This window comes from Apostichopus japonicus, chromosome 9 (assembly GCF_037975245.1).
Source record: "Apostichopus japonicus isolate 1M-3 chromosome 9, ASM3797524v1, whole genome shotgun sequence".
NCBI lineage: Eukaryota > Metazoa > Echinodermata > Holothuroidea > Aspidochirotida > Stichopodidae > Apostichopus > Apostichopus japonicus.
In genome coordinates, this window is record NC_092569.1 from 1992503 (window position 1) to 2007064 (window position 14562).

General features: G+C 38.7%; 1 long non-coding RNA gene across 1 annotated transcript; it reads right to left on the reverse strand.

Moving 5' to 3' along the window:
- Window positions 1-6960: 6960 nt before the first annotated feature.
- LOC139973583 (uncharacterized) lies at window positions 6961-11351 on the reverse strand. The gene is made up of 4 exons (XR_011795261.1): window positions 10984-11351; window positions 9911-10059; window positions 9285-9400; window positions 6961-8482 (listed from the first exon to the last, which is right to left on the reverse strand). It is a non-coding gene; the product is annotated as an uncharacterized lncRNA (long non-coding RNA).
- Between the last annotated feature and the right edge of the window lie 3211 nt (window positions 11352-14562).

Sequence of the window (14562 nt, forward strand, 5' to 3'; positions counted from 1 at the left end):
TTAAATTAGATATGAAATGACGTCAAGATATGGTTATTAAATTTCATTTTCCACCAAAATATAAGTGTTTATACCACTCTTGTCACCTGGAAAGGTATCCAAAGGGCGCCACACACCACAGGAACAATTTTGGGAAGAATTAAAAAAAGTCGCGATTTTGGCCAAAATCGGACAAAATCATAAGGGTATAGCCTTATGAAATTGGCAATTTGGGGCCAAAAATGAAAGTTCTCAAATCTCTTCCAGAATACGTAGAAGGGACTCCCAGCACCCGGTAGACGCTTCTGTCGGGTCAAAAGTGGCATTCGACGAAGTTTTTGTCATTTAAATTAGATATGAAATGACGTCAAGATATGGTTATTAATATTTCCGCCAAAATATAAGTGTTTATACCACTCTTGTCACCTGGAAAGGTATCCAAAGGGCGCCACACACCACAGGAACAATTTTGGGAAGAATTAAAAAAAGTCGCGATTTTGGCCAAAATCGGACAAAATCATAAGAGTATAGCCTTATGAAATTGGCAATTTTGGGCCAAATATGAAAGTTCTCAAATCTCTTCCAGAATACGTAGAAGGGACTCCCAGCACCCAGTAGACGCTTCTGTCAGGTCAAAAGTGGCATTCGACGAAGTTTTTGTCATTTAAATTAGATATGAAATGACGTCAAGATATGGGTATTAATATTTCCACCAAAATATAAGTGTTTATACCACTCTTGTCACCTGGAAAGGTATCCAAAGGGCGCCACACACCACAGGAACAATTTTGGGAAGAATTAAAAAAAGTCGCGATTTTGGACAAAATCGGACAAAATCATAAGAGTATAGCCTTATGAAATTGGCAATTTTGGGCCAAATATGAAAGTTCTCAAATCTCTTCCAGAATACGTAGAAGGGACTCCCAGCACCCAGTAGACGCTTCTGTCAGGTCAAAAGTGGCATTCGACGAAGTTTTTGTCATTTAAATTAGATATGAAATGACGTCAAGATATGGGTATTAATATTTCCACCAAAATATAAGTGTTTATACCACTCTTGTCACCTGGAAAGGTATCCAAAGGGCGCCACACACCACAGGAACAATTTTGGGAAGAATTAAAAAAAGTCGCGATTTTGGCCAAAATCGGACAAAATCATAAGGGTATAGCCTTATGAAATTGGCAATTTTGGGCCAAAAATGAAAGTTCTCCAATCTCTTCCAGAATACGTAGAAGGGACTCCCAGCACCCAGTAGACGCTTCTGTCGGGTCAAAAGTGGCATTCGACGAAGTTTTTGTCATTTAAATTAGATATGAAATGACGTCAGGATAAGGTTATTAAATTTCATTTTTCCACCAAAATATAAGTGTTTATACCACTCTTGTCACCTGGAAAGGTATCCAAAGGGCGCCACACACCACAGGAACAATTTTGGGAAGAATTAAAAAAGTCGCGATTTCGGCCAAAATCGGACAAAATCATAAGGGTATAGCCTTATGAAATTGGCAATTTTGGGCCAAAAATGAAAGTTCTCAAATCTCTTCCAGAATACGTAGAAGGGACTCCCAGCACCCAGTAGACGCTTCTGTCAGGTCAAAAGTGGCATTCGACGAAGTTTTTGTCATTTAAATTAGATATGAAATGACGTCAAGATATGGGTATTAATATTTCCACCAAAATATAAGTGTTTATACCACTCTTGTCACCTGGAAAGGTATCCAAAGGGCGCCACACACCACAGGAACAATTTTGGGAAGAATTAAAAAAAGTCGCGATTTTGGCCAAAATCGGACAAAATCATAAGGGTATATAACCTTATGAAATTGGCAATTTTGGGCCAAAAATGAAAGTTCTCAAATCTCTTCCAGAATACGTAGAAGGGACTCCCAGTACCCAGTAGACGCTTCTGTCGGGTCAAAAGTGGCATTCGACGAAGTTTTTGTCATTTAAATTAGATATGAAATGACGTCAAGATATGGTTATTAAATTTCATTTTTCCACCAAAATATAAGTGTTTATACCACTCTTGTCACCTGGAAAGGTATCCAAAGGGCGCCACACACCACAGGAACAATTTTGGGAAGAATTAAAAAAGTCGCGATTTCGGCCAAAATCGGACAAAATCATAAGGGTATAGCCTTATGAAATTGGCAATTTTGGGCCAAAAATGAAAGTTCTCCAATCTCTTCCAGAATACGTAGAAGGGACTCCCAGCACCCAGTAGACGCTTCTGTCGGGTCAAAAGTGGCATTCGACGAAGTTTTTGTCATTTAAATTAGATATGAAATGACGTCAGGATAAGGTTATTAAATTTCATTTTTCCACCAAAATATAAGTGTTTATACCACTCTTGTCACCTGGAAAGGTATCCAAAGGGCGCCACACACCACAGGAACAATTTTGGGAAGAATTAAAAAAGTCGCGATTTCGGCCAAAATCGGACAAAATCATAAGGGTATAGCCTTATGAAATTGGCAATTTTGGGCCAAAAATGAAAGTTCTCAAATCTCTTCCAGAATACGTAGAAGGGACTCCCAGCACCCAGTAGACGCTTCTGTCAGGTCAAAAGTGGCATTCGACGAAGTTTTTGTCATTTAAATTAGATATGAAATGACGTCAAGATATGGGTATTAATATTTCCACCAAAATATAAGTGTTTATACCACTCTTGTCACCTGGAAAGGTATCCAAAGGGCGCCACACACCACAGGAACAATTTTGGGAAGAATTAAAAAAAGTCGCGATTTTGGCCAAAATCGGACAAAATCATAAGGGTATATAACCTTATGAAATTGGCAATTTTGGGCCAAAAATGAAAGTTCTCAAATCTCTTCCAGAATACGTAGAAGGGACTCCCAGCACCCAGTAGACGCTTCTGTCGGGTCAAAAGTGGCATTCGACGAAGTTTTTGTCATTTAAATTAGATATGAAATGACGTCAAGATATGGTTATTAAATTTCATTTTCCACCAAAATATAAGTGTTTATACCACTCTTGTCACCTGGAAAGGTATCCAAAGGGCGCCACACACCACAGGAACAATTTTGGGAAGAATTAAAAAAAGTCGCGATTTTGGCCAAAATCGGACAAAATCATAAGGGTATAGCCTTATGAAATTGGCAATTTGGGGCCAAAAATGAAAGTTCTCAAATCTCTTCCAGAATACGTAGAAGGGACTCCCAGCACCCGGTAGACGCTTCTGTCGGGTCAAAAGTGGCATTCGACGAAGTTTTTGTCATTTAAATTAGATATGAAATGACGTCAAGATATGGTTATTAATATTTCCGCCAAAATATAAGTGTTTATACCACTCTTGTCACCTGGAAAGGTATCCAAAGGGCGCCACACACCACAGGAACAATTTTGGGAAGAATTAAAAAAAGTCGCGATTTTGGCCAAAATCGGACAAAATCATAAGAGTATAGCCTTATGAAATTGGCAATTTTGGGCCAAATATGAAAGTTCTCAAATCTCTTCCAGAATACGTAGAAGGGACTCCCAGCACCCAGTAGACGCTTCTGTCAGGTCAAAAGTGGCATTCGACGAAGTTTTTGTCATTTAAATTAGATATGAAATGACGTCAAGATATGGTTATTAAATTTCATTTTCCACCAAAATATAAGTGTTTATACCACTCTTGTCACCTGGAAAGGTATCCAAAGGGCGCCACACACCACAGGAACAATTTTGGGAAGAATTAAAAAAAGTCGCGATTTTGGCCAAAATCGGACAAAATCATAAGGGTATAGCCTTATGAAATTGGCAATTTGGGGCCAAAAATGAAAGTTCTCAAATCTCTTCCAGAATACGTAGAAGGGACTCCCAGCACCCGGTAGACGCTTCTGTCGGGTCAAAAGTGGCATTCGACGAAGTTTTTGTCATTTAAATTAGATATGAAATGACGTCAAGATATGGTTATTAATATTTCCGCCAAAATATAAGTGTTTATACCACTCTTGTCACCTGGAAAGGTATCCAAAGGGCGCCACACACCACAGGAACAATTTTGGGAAGAATTAAAAAAAGTCGCGATTTTGGCCAAAATCGGACAAAATCATAAGAGTATAGCCTTATGAAATTGGCAATTTTGGGCCAAATATGAAAGTTCTCAAATCTCTTCCAGAATACGTAGAAGGGACTCCCAGCACCCAGTAGACGCTTCTGTCAGGTCAAAAGTGGCATTCGACGAAGTTTTTGTCATTTAAATTAGATATGAAATGACGTCAAGATATGGGTATTAATATTTCCACCAAAATATAAGTGTTTATACCACTCTTGTCACCTGGAAAGGTATCCAAAGGGCGCCACACACCACAGGAACAATTTTGGGAAGTATTAAAAAAGTCGCGATTTTGGCCAAAATCGGACAAAATCATAAGAGTATAGCCTTATGAAATTGGCAATTTGGGGCCAAAAATGAAAGTTCTCAAATCTCTTCCAGAATACGTAGAAGGGACTCCCAGCACCCAGTAGACGCTTCTGTCGGGTCAAAAGTGGCATTCGACGAAGTTTTTGTCATTTAAATTAGATATGAAATGACGTCAAGATATGGGTATTAAATTTCATTTTCCACCAAAATATAAGTGTTTATACCACTCTTGTCACCTGGAAAGGTATCCAAAGGGCGCCACACACCACAGGAACAATTTTGGGAAGAATTAAAAAAGTCGCGATTTTGGCCAAAATCGGACAAAATCATAAAGGGTATAGCCTTATGAAATTGGCAATTTTGGGCCAAAAATGAAAGTTCTCAAATCTCTTCCAGAATACGTAGAAGGGACTCCCAGCACCCAGTAGACGCTTCTGTCGGGTCAAAAGTGGCATTCGACGAAGTTTTTGTCATTTAAATTAGATATGAAATGACGTCAAGATATGGTTATTAATATTTCCGCCAAAATATAAGTGTTTATACCACTCTTGTCACCTGGAAAGGTATCCAAAGGGCGCCACACACCACAGGAACAATTTTGGGAAGAATTAAAAAAAGTCGCGATTTTGGCCAAAATCGGACAAAATCATAAGAGTATAGCCTTATGAAATTGGCAATTTTGGGCCAAATATGAAAGTTCTCAAATCTCTTCCAGAATACGTAGAAGGGACTCCCAGCACCCAGTAGACGCTTCTGTCAGGTCAAAAGTGGCATTCGACGAAGTTTTTGTCATTTAAATTAGATATGAAATGACGTCAAGATATGGGTATTAATATTTCCACCAAAATATAAGTGTTTATACCACTCTTGTCACCTGGAAAGGTATCCAAAGGGCGCCACACACCACAGGAACAATTTTGGGAAGAATTAAAAAAAGTCGCGATTTTGGACAAAATCGGACAAAATCATAAGAGTATAGCCTTATGAAATTGGCAATTTTGGGCCAAATATGAAAGTTCTCAAATCTCTTCCAGAATACGTAGAAGGGACTCCCAGCACCCAGTAGACGCTTCTGTCAGGTCAAAAGTGGCATTCGACGAAGTTTTTGTCATTTAAATTAGATATGAAATGACGTCAAGATATGGGTATTAATATTTCCACCAAAATATAAGTGTTTATACCACTCTTGTCACCTGGAAAGGTATCCAAAGGGCGCCACACACCACAGGAACAATTTTGGGAAGAATTAAAAAAAGTCGCGATTTTGGCCAAAATCGAACAAAATCATAAGGGTATAGCCTTATGAAATTGGCAATTTTGGGCCAAAAATGAAAGTTCTCAAATCTCTTCCAGAATACGTAGAAGGGACTCCCAGCACCCAGTAGACGCTTCTGTCGGGTCAAAAGTGGCATTCGACGAAGTTTTTGTCATTTAAATTAGATATGAAATGACGTCAAGATATGGTTATTAGATTTCATTTTTCCACCAAAATATAAGTGTTTATACCACTCTTGTCACCTGGAAAGGTATCCAAAGGGCGCCACACACCACAGGAACAATTTTGGGAAGAATTAAAAAAAGTCGCGATTTTGGCCAAAATCGGACAAAATCATAGGAGTATAGCCTTATGAAATTGGCAATTTTGGGCCAAAAATGAAAGTTCTCAAATCTCTTCCAGAATACGTAGAAGGGACTCCCAGCACCCAGTAGACGCTTCTGTCGGGTCAAAAGTAGCATTCGACGAAGTTTTTGGCAATTTTGGGCCTAAAATGAAAGTTCTCAAATCTTGAATTTTGAAATGACGTCAAGATAATATGGCAGCTTTCATAAAGTAGGGGTGCGGCCCTGGGCATCTTCCTCCAGGAAAAACAAATTTGTTAGAGGTCAAATGAATCTGAGGAATTTTTATACTATAAATTAAGGTATTTTTACTAGTTCTAAACTAAAGGTTGTCCAATCAGAACTTTTGAACTTGTATGTGAGGTAAGGAGTGGTCTAAGTCATCCCTGCTTGATTCTAAAATATCCCTGACTGCGCACGATTTCCTTCCGACTAACTATTTGTGTTGTAACATTTTGTTTTATTCTGTAAGAAATCGAGAGGATGCCACTCATCCTACTAATGATTTTGGACGCAAAATGGTAGTTCTCAAATCATGGAGAATCCAGGCTTGGATAAACGTTACCGTGAAGCCATCTTTAGAGAGAAATATGAAAACATTTAGATGTAAACGACATGAGGATATTGTATTCATATTTTGCTTCACCATCATATCACAAGAGCACTCTATCCCTTTGCGTTATTTACACTCTAGTGAAAGGTTTGTCAAAATGTTGCCTAACTTTTGGTTCGTATACCACCACACCAACTTCTCGGCAAATGTGCCTACAGTATGATCAAATATATTCACTTATTTCTTTGGAATAAATTTTCCCGATTTTCTTGGCAGTTTATTTTGCCCATTTTGTTGGGCATTATATTCTACAATTGCTGATTAAACGTGTTTACTCAACTTAGGGCTAATTGCTACTCGACCAGTGGTATGGTGTGGTATATGAAGTATATGGGTATCCTAGTCACATTGAGACAAACGAAACCAAAAAAGCAAATGTCCTGTTTTCAATCAGTGTTTTATTAAGACATTTTACATAGAAAGCTTGAACGGATTTATTTAAAGTGAGGAGTGTTTGTTTTGAAGGGAACATTTAAACAACATCATGAGAGTGGTAAGCAAAATATGACCCATCATTTCCCAACTGAACTTCCAGTAATTTGAGCAACTCTTTACGAATGAACTATTGAAGGAAATCATTTAGTTACAGTATCTGATGGTTTTAATTACGTTCTTAGAGGTTGTCCAGTAATGATAAAGAGCAACTATTTCGCGACATAAAATTTAATCAACCACAATAGTTTGTAGCATACTACAAAACCAATACTCTGTTTCACCTAAGGGCATAAATTATCATTGATATTCTTAACCAAACAAGTATGATTAGATCTCAAACTATTAACACAACCGCAAATGATGTCAATAAACTTGAGGCAAAGGAAAGGGGAAAAATCCAGGAATATTCACTTTCAATTCACTTAATTAGAACACTACCCCTTTAAGTACAGTTACTATAAATGAAGGACATCAGTAGTATGGTAACACTGTTGGTCACTTTATAGCCCCAAAGCCTAGAATGAGCTGAGACCACAACTCTTTATGATACCAAGACCAGACACCTCACTTTGTATTAACTCCCATGCAGCCTTACATTTAAGTTGGTATGCAAAATCCACTACATAATGAGACTTTAACATAAGTTGACAGCTGTGGTAAGTGTGCTCTGGGGAATTGGCTTCCGTTCAATTAATACAAATGCTTGATTTGGTTTATACCCCTCCTTAGCAGACCACCAATACAATATGTTGTTAAAATTTACTTCCAGTATTATGCTAAACAAATCAAATGCTTTCATACTGCCAATGCATCCATACCATTGGAGTTTGGTAAACTTTACATACCCTGTGAGTAAACTAGCAACCCAAACCAATCCAAGGTAAGCAACATAAGTTGAAAAAATAAACAACACATGAGTCATCAATGTGAAGCCATGACATCACACCTGCTCGCTTCAAGTTCACTTCTGGTGTAAAATGTGACCATTTCAGCAGCTAATACCTCGAGAACAGAACTTAGGGAATTGAATGAAAGTTCCACCAGAATAATCAACTTAAGTTCCTCTTTAACATTTCAAAATAAATTTGGGTCTGGACTATTCTTTTCAGCCCCCCCCTACCCCTCCCCATAAAAAAATATATCTATAACTGAAGGAAAACAAAAGTAGGGTAACACTGTTCTGATCACATTGTCGCCACAAAAGCTCGGAAAGAGCTGAGACCACAACTCTTACGAAACCAAGACCATACACCTCACTTCGTATGAACTCCCATGCAGTTGGTACTTGATATCCAGTACATAATGAGACTTAAAGAATGAGTTAACAGCTGGAGGATGGGCTTCAGTCCAATAATTGCAAATGCTTGCTTCGGTTTATACCGCTCCGAGCCGAGTGCCAGAACAGAAGGTTATCGATGGTCTTCGTTTGATATTTTGCCATAATACTCTGCCAAAGTTGTACAATCTGAAATTTGAAGAAACAGGGAAAATTATTTCATCTTCAAAAACACCATTAAAGAGGACATTATAATGAATGTGGAAAAAAAACCCATGATAATCCTTTAAGAAGTGGGTCTAAATGTGGAAAAGAATAATCAATTAAAATGAGAAAAAAGTAGTCCTCCGGATTTGTCAAGAAAATCCTAAAAATTTGGTTTACAGGAAGGTGAACTGGAATGACATTGGTGCAGTAGTTTATAGGGTCACTAGTATGTATATACCATTGAAATGAATGTTCTAAAATAAAAACTTCATACAAATACTTCATGAGGGTTACTTTAGTTGTTCTACACTGAGGCATAGGTTCAGTTTGATCAGTTTGGTTGCTTGGGCAAAATATGATTACATTTCTCAATTATCTGCACCAATATAATAACCATGAACAAAAGCTTCAAAACTTATCTGTGGAACAATCACTGTTACAGTACACTTCACACAAAGAGAATGATGTAATGATAAAAGAGGTTGGCAAGGAATGGAAAAAAAAAATCTGTTACTAAAAGCATCCTCTTTTATTACTGTGTAATCCACAGTATTGAAGCAGACCTTGAATGTTTTCTCAACTTATCAGACTAATGGATGATTTGGGGGTTTACAAACTATCACCAAAAACTCCTACCCATTCACCCAGTTTAGTCATCACTGCGTATGCAATACCACTGATGTTAAAGTTATATTAAAAATGTTTGGATCTAAAATTGAATCATAACCGTTGCACATTGAATATTCCATTTTACCACTAATGAAGAAATATTAATACAACTCACAGGATGGAAATCAATAACAGCATGCACTGAATCCAGCAGGGTACACTTGTCTTTCTTTCCATTTCAGAAATGGAACAGAACTGGCAAGGGGTCAAATGCAAGATTCCTCTCCTCAGCTGAAAGTAAGGCAAAGAATAATACCAAGATATAAATTCAATAAGTTTCGGTGAATCAAGACATGTTGGAAAAAAAACTATGCTGTTCATGTTTTCCTTGGTTGATGTCCTGAACTGTGAAAAAAGTATTAAAAAAAAGGTAAAAAACAATGGTAGACTCATCAGAACTCAGTTACAAGACGGGTTAAACGAAAGGCCGAGAAGATGCTATCGTTTTGCCATACCCCCTCATGACACTCTGTACTTAACCCCATAACGTACACTGTTGTGTATGTTTTTTTATGTCATTTTTTATGTGTGTCAAACAATTCTCCATGACTCGTGCAAACAATATTCGAAAGCAATTTGTTATCTTTTGGTAACAGACAGACTTTGCAAACCACAATAAATAATAAGCAAAGCACTTTAAAGCATTATTAAGTCCTGTACTTACTCTCTCCCACCTTACTAGATTATCCCCATAAACTATATACATATCTGTAGAAAGAAAAAAATCTACCTGTAATCTACCTGTAGAAAGATTCAGAGGTATTCCAGGCTCTTCTTCAACCACATTTCATCTTATCAGCAAAGAGGATAACATCTTCTGCCAGTTCATCCCATTTCTCCAGCATCTTTGGGACAGCTCGTGGCACAAGTACTTCAAAATCCTGGTCAATCTAAAAAAAAAGCAGAATCCTTTAGTTGGCTGATGTTGGGGAGATATTAATGTGCCTTTACGGCAAAAATGTTGCAATTGGACAACTAGCAAAGCATGTTGGATTATTGACCATGTAACTCAATAACAAATAGTGCACACAAAATATAGCAGGACTATGTGGGCAAGTTTTCCTATTAAAAGGATAGCACTCCATGGTGCTTATCTCAAGTCACGGTGTCTGTGAATATGAAGCCTACAATGAGATCTGTACATTATGTTAACATAACTCCTACATATCCTATGCCTTCAGCTGTTGCATGTTGTTATGTACAAATTCTAAAAAACCTAGAAAGTTCAGAGTAGCCATTGAAATTACTGTGGGTTTTCAGTACCACTTCGCCACGCATGTACAGTGTTACTGTTACTAGGCTAAAGGACTTCCTTAAATGCTTCCAAACTAACACTGAAAATTAAAACAAATAACATGTTTGTCTATCTTTCAATCCAGCAAACCGTCACATTTGAAGACGGTGTAGCTACAGTATCCTTCCACAAGTTTTAAGTGAGTTTAACCAATACATTCCTGTACACCAGTGTAAGATCCATTCCTAAACTGTACCTTTCCACCGTAGTTTTAGAGCCTTTGCGCCATGGTGGAAAGGTTCCAAACCGAACTCGGAATGGGAAGGCGGTATAGGCTATACCTAAGGCTAAGGCGGAATGACACTATATTCGCCTAACAGCACATAGGCGTACCTTTTCATGATAATCAAGACTAGGCCTGTATAACCCAGCCTACGTCTAACGTTAGTAGACCCTACTTTTATTACCACTGCGTTGGTCATCCTTGAACTTCAATTTGTGTAGTTTTCTACACTGTGACCCTCTACAGTAGTAAAAGAACAACGTTTCAAACGTACTCGAGTCATAAGTTTGATTATACCTGCAAATATATCAAGTCCCCAGAAAATCAGTCGTAACATAACAATCAAGCTTTCTTCTCCAGCAGTTTGTCACTTTGTTGTTTTTGTTAAACTGCTTCGGCGATAGTGATTGCGCAATAGATCCATGGTTTACTCAGAGCCGTATCTGTCTACGGCTCTGATGTTACACAGCCTCCTGATTATTTTGTGAAGTACGTACCGTTAATGGCACTTGTTAGATTGATTCCTAAGACTCTGTAATAAAGGAATACTACCACGAAGGGTCACGCATTAACCGAAAGCCACCTTGCTCGCTTCTGGCCGATCAAGATCAGCCGATCCCCTTATGGGTTCTTCTCCGGGTCTAACACGACTTCAAGGAAGGCACTGTCATGGGGCCCTAACCCTTACCACCCTTAACTCATGTCATGGGGCCCTAACCCTTACTACTATATTTGAAGCTTCAGACATAAGTATAGCAGTATGATAATCAATAGTATCTCCAAATCTGAGATACGGGATTTTTTGAAAATGGGGTTAGATGGTGCCAAATAATACTCGTTGGCCATGGAACGAACAATCCTTTTCTGAATAAAATGAATGTTATTTGTGAGGGTAGAAGCAGCATACCCCAAACAGGTACAATATGTAATAAAAGGGAGGAAAAGGAATATTATATAAGGTTATCAGTACTGGGAAGAATCCTTTTCAGTCTTTAAATAATAGAGTCCGTAATAAAAGAATATTACCACGAAGGGTCACACATTCAGTGGACATTATGGGCTGCACACATTTTTCATGCATTGCCGCAAAAGATTGGGACAAACTAGATCAAAGAGTAAAATCAGCAAGAAATCTTAACGCCTAGTATCTGATAAAGTTTAGGTCTACTTCAATTTTATTTTTACCAAATTTCTTAATTTTCTTTACTCTGTTACACGTTTTAACTATTTTATTAACCAGTTAGGTTACATCATATTTTTTTTTCAACTTTATACTTATGACTTCTTAAATGTTCATACATTTTATATTATTATATGTCTTATTAGAGGAAAGATCGTGGAAGATTAGCTATTGCTAAACGAGCGATCCTCTTAAAATAAATACCCATAGTGGGACCGGTCGACCTTAGAACGGCCAGAAGCCGTTAAAATAAAGTTTAAAAAAAAAAAATAAAAATAAAAAAAAAACAAGAGAATACTACCGACGCAGGGCCACGCATTCAATGGTCATTATGGGCTGCACACATGCCTCAAGAGGCATGTGCCACCGAAAGCCACCTAGCTCGCTTCTGGCCGTTCAAGGTCGACCGGTCCCGCTATGGGCATTCTCCGGGTCCGAGACGTAAAGGAAGGCGCCGGGCATGGGGCCTTAAGCCACACCTTTTGCACCCTGTCGGAACATCACTGCCCCGAGCTGGTCTCGAACCCTAACGCATTTTAACAGAAATCCGCAGGTATATGCCTTGACAACTGCGTCAAACTCCTGAGCGCTGATAAAGCAGAGTCAGAACTAATACTTAAAGATGCTAACCCGAGTAAAAGATGATTAATGCAAAAAGAACTCCATCGTGTGGTAATCGAACTCGGAACATTCAGGTTGTAGTTCACCCTTTCATCCACTTAGCTATTTGCCGGATTGAATTACTGAAGGTTTGACAACACTATGAAATCACGTTATTTCGGCTGCAGCACACTATGAATATTCAATCTTCAATAGCATACCTAAGTCACCATAACAACGAATACGCAACAACTTCAGAATGACAGACTTACATAATCATTCATCTTAATTCGTGGGTTGATATTGTTCCATTTTGACAGCTACTGAATTGAAAAGAGAGATTACTACAAACTAACGCTGGTGGCATTTGGCATACAATTAAAAGAATTTCCGCCCTATGCATCAGTACGCTTCAAAGATTCTCTGCGAACAACCCTAAGCTCCTAGTGTAGAAAATGGCGAGTGAAAATTAGTCCAAATAAATCTAAGCTTGTAATCTTTAAGTACCCTGATTCTAATGACTCGCCCGAGGACTAAAGTATCATTAATCTTTTCAAAACTCCTAGCTTCATCGCCACCAGTAAGCTCATTGCAGCAAACTCTTTACCAACTAATTATTTCAAACCAAATATCCTTAAAAACACCCTCCTTCTTAACCCCTAATCCTATGACCTCTCGCTTAAATACTTAGTTCATATAACCTACGCAGAAAACAATTTAAAAAGTTCCCTAGATCCATTACGGTTTTGTTTTTAAATTCGGAGGAGGCTTCAGCCCTGGCAGAGATCGAGATGGGGCCCATTGCTTAGGAACCGGGTTGCTAGAGGATTGTGAGTCAAACCCCAGAGGAATTGTCCTCCTCTGGGGGAACAGCCCAGTCACCGGAAACTTTTCCTTTTTTCATTTTCTTAGCGTAAGGGTACTTCCCGGCAGTGCGGGTTTGCAGAGGTTTGGGGGAACCTCCCATTATTTTTTCCTAAGTAGTTTCCATTACCCATTTAAAGCTTCCAAAGTATGTGTGCTGCTTAATTGTTTTCCTCTTCATTCGTTGCTTCAAAATGCTATTGTATTTTTTCCCTAAAATTTCTAATTTACCTGTAGGAGCCACACGTACGGCTCGAACAGGAATTTCACAGACTGACCATGTAACGCTCGGTGCCTTTACGTTATACGCACATATCGTTATGCTGGCATTGTTTTCTTTGTGGATTTTAATATATTACCAAACTGTATGACACTACGTATCGCCGAATTTCAGCGAACCGTCAAATCCAGAGAGCCGTTTTTTTTTTACTCTGTGAATTTTGCAGGAATAACCAATGTTCTCGGGCGACTCTTCCCCGTTCCTCTTCTAATACACACGTGTGAGAGGATTTATAAATGCAGCCTCTTTTTTTGTTATGCAATGGCTACCATGTGTGTGTAAGTCAAAATGTGCCAAAAATTGGTATGTAGAGGTTTAAAAGGGTGGGTGTACTGTCATAGGATGGTCTAAAGCCTTCCCGGCTGAACCAGCCCCTGCCCCTCCGACAGGGGCGGCGATTTGTTTCAAATATTGGGGGAGGGGGGACATTTTTGCCTGGGGTGTGGTACGCAGCAACTATTCATCATGCGCGTACCCAGTTTTTTCTGACCCGGGGGGGGGGGGATGTGGGCGAATTACTATCAAAGCGGAGCGCCACCATCGGTTGCCGCACAGCGTACAAGAAAATTTCTGGTTTTGGTAGCCACCAGATCACCGCAAATGGCACTACTCGGGCTTGAAAATGACCAACCAGATGTACACTTTTGCCTGATAACCAAGTTTATCCCAATAGTGTTTTTTTCATTCATAACCTTTTTCAAGATTGTCACCAGTCACACGTTGTTCGACCTCATCGCATCTCCTGTGGATCATTGCTTTTGTAGTTAATTCTACGTAACGGCCCACAATACCCGTCTGCCCCACTTTTCAAGGTTTTAAGCCCATTATTTGTTCAGAATTTGAATAATAAATTCACTTCAAAACATACCCATAATGTTGCACAAAATTTCATCTATGGACAATCAATATAGAAAAAAATCCTTCAACTGACCGGTCAAAATTGCACGAGTAG